Source organism: Oncorhynchus keta, chromosome 4 (genome assembly GCF_023373465.1).
Source record: "Oncorhynchus keta strain PuntledgeMale-10-30-2019 chromosome 4, Oket_V2, whole genome shotgun sequence".
In the NCBI taxonomy this organism is placed as follows: Eukaryota; Metazoa; Chordata; class Actinopteri; order Salmoniformes; family Salmonidae; genus Oncorhynchus; species Oncorhynchus keta.
Window position 1 is genome coordinate 70,453,599 of NC_068424.1, and position 7,500 is coordinate 70,461,098.

At 42.2% G+C, this 7,500-nt stretch overlaps 1 protein-coding gene across 3 annotated transcripts in view; it reads left to right on the forward strand.

Moving 5' to 3' along the window:
* LOC118377818 (glutamate receptor 1-like) overlaps nt 1-2,501 on the forward strand; it is a 242,301-nt gene extending 239,800 nt beyond the window's left edge. For all 3 annotated transcript variants that reach the window (XM_052514396.1, XM_052514404.1, XM_052514398.1), the window contains exon 16: nt 1-2,501. This exon is cut by the window's left edge. The gene's annotated coding sequence lies outside the window, so the exon portion shown is untranslated.
* Nucleotides 2,502-7,500: the final 4,999 nt, after the last annotated feature.

Here is a 7,500-nt window from a genome sequence, read left to right on the forward strand (position 1 = left end):
TCTCTGCCCTACCCTGACCTTCTCTGCCCTGGGCCGACCTTCTCTGCCCTACCCTGACCTTCTCTGCCCTACCCTGACCTTCTCTGCCCTACCATGACCTTCTCTGCCCTACCATGACCTTCTCTGCCCTACCATGACCTTCTCTTCCATACCCTGACCTTCTCTACCCTGGGCCGACCTTCGGTGCCCTTCCCCCAACCTTCTCTGCCCTACCCTGACCTTCTCTGCCCTACCCTGAGCTGTGCCGTTCTATTGACTACTGTTAGTCTGTCTGTCTGTCTGTAATATCTCAGTTCGCTACCTACTCTCTCTGACCATTTACTTAGTGAAGACGGATCACAAAATAGGATTTGTTTTTGTCTTTGCACAGTTAAAAGACAATAATGATAATAACGCTGATTGACTATTAAGATGATTTGATATTTGTGTGTCTCTGGTTTCTCTTGTGTGTGTTTTTGGACACAGTTACACACGCTATGTTGGAAAGGCATCATGAACTGGAACACAAGCATTTCAAGCACCAATGCAGTATTATAATACAGACATAAATAATCATGCACAGAGCTCAGTCATTCCTTGCCTCCCTGAACCATCTGCTGACAGTCATTCCTACAGAGATACTACCATACCACTGAACCCACCATACCACTGAACCCACAATACCACTGAACCCACCATACGACTGAACCCACAATACCACTGAACCCACCATACGACTGAACCCACAATACCACTGAACCCACCATACCACTGAACTCACAATACCACTGAACCCACCATACGACTGAACCCACAATACCACTGAACCCACCATACGACTGAACCCACAATACCACTGAACCCACAATACCACTGAACCCACCATACGACTGAACCCACAATACCACTGAACCCACCATACCACTGAACATACCATACCACTGAACACACCAAAGTACTGAACCCACCATACCACTGAACCCACCATACCACTGAACCCACCATAGTACTGAACCCACCATACCACTGAACCCACCATACCACTGAAATCACCATACCATTGAACCCACCATACCACTGAACATACCATACCACTGAACCCACCATACCACTGAATCCACCATACCACTGAACACACCATACCACTAAACACACACACACATACACTTTACTTTACTTTATCAAACTCTGCAGAATGATTGCTGTGGCTGGAAGAGAGGAAGTATTGACGGACATGGTCAGAACTTGACGAAGTACCACAGATAAACACCATTGATTTCTTCAGTGGCTCTGCTACATTATTTTATAGAGAGAGAGTAGCCATTTTGGAACACGGCCTAGCTGACAGAGGAAGGGGGCGTGACTTACACACAGAAACCCCTGTTGATTTACACGTTCACAGTCAATCAGCTGTTGGCAATCGTTAATGGAAACCATGGAAACGGTGGCTGCCACCACAGCAACCCATCTTGTCTCTCTCTCTCTCTCTCTCTCTCTCAGTAGTTTGATATTTTATGAAGGAGGTTGTTCAGTATGGTTTGATGTGTAGGTCATTGTACGTGTTGCTGTAGCCTATAGGGCTGTCAGCAGAGAGAAGCCTCGTTAGGATACTGGAATCAGAGTCAGAGACAGCCTGCCTACAGCTACAAAGGGAACATTTACTAGCTAAACTCTCCAGCTCTGCTCTGTTTGTGTGGGTCTCTGCCATAAAGAGAGTGTTCAACACTGACTGACTGTCAGACTGTTGTTCTGCCATAGCCAGGGTGTTGGAACATGTTTGACAGTGAAGACATACTGGGCAGAGATAGACTCCTTACATCAAATATACTGTATCTCATCTCTCCATCCACTATGTATATAAAAGGGTTGATTCTCCTGCAGTGAAACTTGTTCTTTCCTTCAACCCAATCAGCCTGATGCTTCTGTTCTTCTCCTCTATTTCGTTGGTGTTGTATTGACGAAGGCGCAGCACAACGCGAGTCCTTGGCGGATGGTTTGTCTCATAGAAGGAGTGGTTTTATAAGCCCTAACAGATTTTTAAAAAGACATTCAATGTTTGTATCGTATGGAGAGTTTGAGAGCTGCAAAAAAACATTGAAAAGGTGTAGGAAAAACAGATGTTGAATAGTGGGTAGACAATAATGTTTTAAGTTTTACTTTTAATTGGTTGTCAATATTATTTTGATTTGACATTTGAATAAAAGGGATGTTCAGTTGGTGTTTTCAAGACTGAACACCATTTGACTTTTCTTCTTCATTTGTTCTTTTTTCAAAGTATTTTAATACCAGGATACAAAGTGATTATTTAGTTTGTTCACCTGAAAACCTCACAGTACAGTTGTTTTTCTATACATCACTAGTGAAAGATGTTGCTGAATAAAACATTTATAAAATACATGAAGATCATTCATGAATCGAAAAAAAGACGGAAATAAACTTTTGAGAAATAAACGTTTTCTAACCAAAGTGTCTCTGAAGAAAGTCATCATGCTTTTTGTAACAGAATAAAGGAATAAACTATGTGAATATGTTTGTTACTTAATTTCAAACATTATACCCCATATACACAGAGTGGACACAACATTATACCCCATATACACAGAGTGGACACAACATTATACCCCATATACACAGAGTGGACACAACATTATACCCCATATACACAGAGTGGACACAACATTATACCCCGTATACACAGAGTGGACACAACATTATACCCCATATACACAGAGTGGACACAACATTATACCCCATATACACAGAGTGGACACAACATTATACCCCATATACACAGAGTGGACACAACATTATACCCCATATACACAGAGTGGACACAACATTATACCCCATATACACAGAGTGGACACAACATTATACCCCATATACACAGAGTGGACACAACATTATACCCCATATACACAGAGTGGACACAACATTATACCCCATATACACAGAGTGGACACAACATTACACCCCATATACACAGAGTGGACACAACATTATACCCCATATACACAGAGTGGACACAACATTATACCCCATTTACACAGAGTGGACACAACATTATACCCCATATACACAGAGTGGACACAACATTACACCCCATATACACAGAGTGGACACAACATTATACCCCATATACACAGAGTGGACACAACATTATACCCCATTATACACAGAGTGGACACAACATTATACCCCATATACACAGAGTGGACACAACATTATACCCCATTATACCCCACAGAGTGGACACAACATTATACCCCATATACACAGAGTGGACACAACATTATACCCCATATACACAGAGTGGACACAACATTATACCCCGTATACACAGAGTGGACACAACATTATACCCCATATACACAGAGTGGACACAACATTATACCCCATATACACAGAGTGGACACAACATTATACCCCATATACACAGAGTGGACACAACATTATACCCCGTATACACAGAGTGGACACAACATTATACCCCATATACACAGAGTGGACACAACATTATACCCCGTATACACAGAGTGGACACAACATTATACCCCATATACACAGAGTGGACACAACATTATACCCCGTATACACAGAGTGGACACAACATTATACCCCATATACACAGAGTGGACACAACATTATACCCCATATACACAGAGTGGACACAACATTATACCCCATATACACAGAGTGGACACAACATTATACCCCATATACACAGAGTGGACACAACATTATACCCCATATACACAGAGTGGACACAACATTATACCCCATATACACAGAGTGGACACAACATTATACCCCATATACACAGAGTGGACACAACATTATACCCCATTTACACAGAGTGGACACAACATTATACCCCATTTACACAGAGTGGACGCAACATTATACCCCATTTACACAGAGTGGACGCAACATTATACCCCATATACACAGAGTGGACACAACATTATACCCCATATACACAGAGTGGACACAACATTATACCCCATATACACAGAGTGGACACAACATTATACCCCGTATACACAGAGTGGACACAACATTATACCCCATATACACAGAGTGGACACAACATTATACCCCATATACACAGAGTGGACACAACATTATACCCCATATACACAGAGTGGACACAACATTATACCCCATTTACACAGAGTGGACACAACATTATACCCCATTTACACAGAGTGGACGCAACATTATACCCCATTTACACAGAGTGGACGCAACATTATACCCCATATACACAGAGTGGACACAACATTATACCCCGTATACACAGAGTGGACACAACATTATACCCCATATACACAGAGTGGACACAACATTATACCCCGTATACACAGAGTGGACACAACATTATACCCCATATACACAGAGTGGACACAACATTACACCCCATATACACAGAGTGGACACAACATTATACCCCATATACACAGAGTGGACACAACATTATACCCCATATACACAGAGTGGACACAACATTATACCCCATATACACAGAGTGGACACAACATTATACCCCATATACACAGAGTGGACACAACATTATACCCCATATACACAGAGTGGACACAACATTATACCCCATATACACAGAGTGGACACAACATTACACCCCATATACACAGAGTGGACACAACATTATACCCCATATACACAGAGTGGACACAACATTATACCCCATATACACAGAGTGGACACAACATTATACCCCATATACACAGAGTGGACACAACATTATACCCCATATACACAGAGTGGACACAACATTACACCCCATATACACAGAGTGGACACAACATTATACCCCATATACACAGAGTGGACACAACATTATACCCCATATACACAGAGTGGACACAACATTATACCCCATATACACAGAGTGGACACAACATTATACCCCATATACACAGAGTGGACACAACATTATACCCCATTTACACAGAGTGGACACAACATTATACCCCATTTACACAGAGTGGACGCAACATTATACCCCATTTACACAGAGTGGACGCAACATTATACCCCATATACACAGAGTGGACACAACATTATACCCCATTTACACAGAGTGGACGCAACATTATACCCCATATACACAGAGTGGACACAACATTATACCCCATATACACAGAGTGGACACAACATTATACCCCATATACACAGAGTGGACACAACATTATACCCCATATACACAGAGTGGACACAACATTACACCCCATATACACAGGGTGGACACAACATTATACCCCATTTACACAGAGTGGACACAACATTATACCCCATATACACAGAGTGGACACAACATTATACCCCATATACACAGAGTGGACACAACATTATACCCCATATACACAGAGTGGACACAACATTATACCCCATATACACAGAGTGGACACAACATTACACCCCATATACACAGAGTGGACACAACATTACACCCCATATACACAGAGTGGACACAACATTATACCCCATATACACAGAGTGGACACAACATTATACCCCATATACACAGAGTGGACACAACATTATACCCCATATACACAGAGTGGACACAACATTATACCCCATATACACAGAGTGGAAATGAAGACAGGTTAAAGATGAAGGAGGGGAGACAGGTTACAGATGAAGGAGAGGAGACAGGTTAAAGATGAAGGAGAGGAGACAGGTTAAAGATGAAGGGGAGGAGACAGGTTAAATATGAAGGAGAGGAGACAGGTTAAAGATGAAGGAGAGGAGACATGTTAAAGATGAGGAAGAGGAGACAGGTTAAATATGAAGGAGAGGAGACAGGTTAAAGATGAGGAAGAGGAGACAGGTTAAAGATGAAGGAGAGGAGACAGGTTACAGATGAAGGAGAGGAGACAGGTTAAAGATGAAGGAAAGGAGACAGGTTAAAGATGAAGGAGAGGAGACAGGTTAAAGATGAAGGAGAGGAGACAGGTTACAGATGAAGGAGAGGAGACAGGTTAAAGATGAAGGAGAGGAGACAGATTAAAGATGAAGGAGAGGAGACAGGTTACAGATGAAGGAGAGGAGACAGGTTACAGACGAAGGAGAGGAGACATGTTAAAGATGAAGGAGAGGAGAAAGGTTAAAGATGAAGGAGAGGAGACATGTTAAAGATGAAGGAGAGGAGACATGTTAAAGATGAAGGAGAGGAGACAGGTTAAAGATGAAGGAGAGGAGACAGGTTAAAGATGAAGGAGAGGAGACAGGTTAAAGATGAAGGAGAGGAGACATGTTAAAGATGAAGGAGAGGAGACAGGTTAAAGATGAAGGAGAGGAGACAGGTTAAAGATGAAGGAGAGGAGACAGGTTAAAGATGAAGGAGAGGAGACAGGTTAAAGATGAAGGAGAGGAGACAGGTTAAAGATGAAGGAGAGGAGAAAGGTTAAAGATGAAGGAGAGGAGACATGTTAAAGATGGATGTTTAAGATTTCAGACATGGGTTGTGTGTGTTTGCCATTCAGAGGGTGGATGGGCAAGACATAATATTTAAGTGCATTTGAATGGGGTTTGGTAGTATGTGCTAGGATCACTGGTTTGTGTCAAGAACTGCAACACTGCTGGGTTTTTTCACCCTCAACAGTTTCCCGTGTCAATCAAGAATGGTCCACCACCCAAAGGATGTCCAGCCAACTTGACACAACTGTGGATACCATTGGAGTCAACATGGGCCAGCATCCCTGTGGAACGCTTTCGACACCTTGTAGACTCCATGCCCCGATGAATTGAGGCTGTTCTGAGGGCAAAAGGGGGGGAGGGGGGGGGCAACTCAATATTAGGAAGGTGTTCTTAATATTTGTTCACTCAGTGTATATCATATTAATATCAATGTAATCAGGAATATGTATGTTTTCACACTTTACATGCAATACCTTATGAATACACAGATTGGATCATTTTCCTCATGTTCATATTTGCTTACATGCCTGTTTGACTGTAATCCCTCTACTGTTTAGGAGGATCTAGCCTGCTTCAGGACATTTATATGGAAAAACACCCTCATGGTTTATAACTTGTGTTCCTTGTATGATGCTCATTACTCTGAATAATTTACATAAGTGTGCATTTAACCTCATTTCTGGGTAGGGAGCTGCTCAGCCCCTGTGGTACAACCATGCAGCCTGTGATACTTTGTTGATGTTTGTTTGTGTGTGTGTGAGGGGGAGGGGGTTGCGCGTCTGTGTTTGTGCATACTTGTGTTATTGTCTCGGCTATATGAATACTGCATGCGGAAACCCATCAATGTTAAGAGGCATGCTGCACTCACTCTCAGAACACTATCCAAATCTAAATGTCAACTGCATAACGTTTTAGGACCTTGTTTATCATAATCAAAGAGAAAAATTGACTTTATTCAAATCACGACAATGCGAACACATTTATTCATCCTTTATCTAACCAGGGGAGTCACATTATGATCTCTCCTCTCTCTCTAAACTGTGGGACTGGTTCAGGGTTGTAAAGGGAGTCACA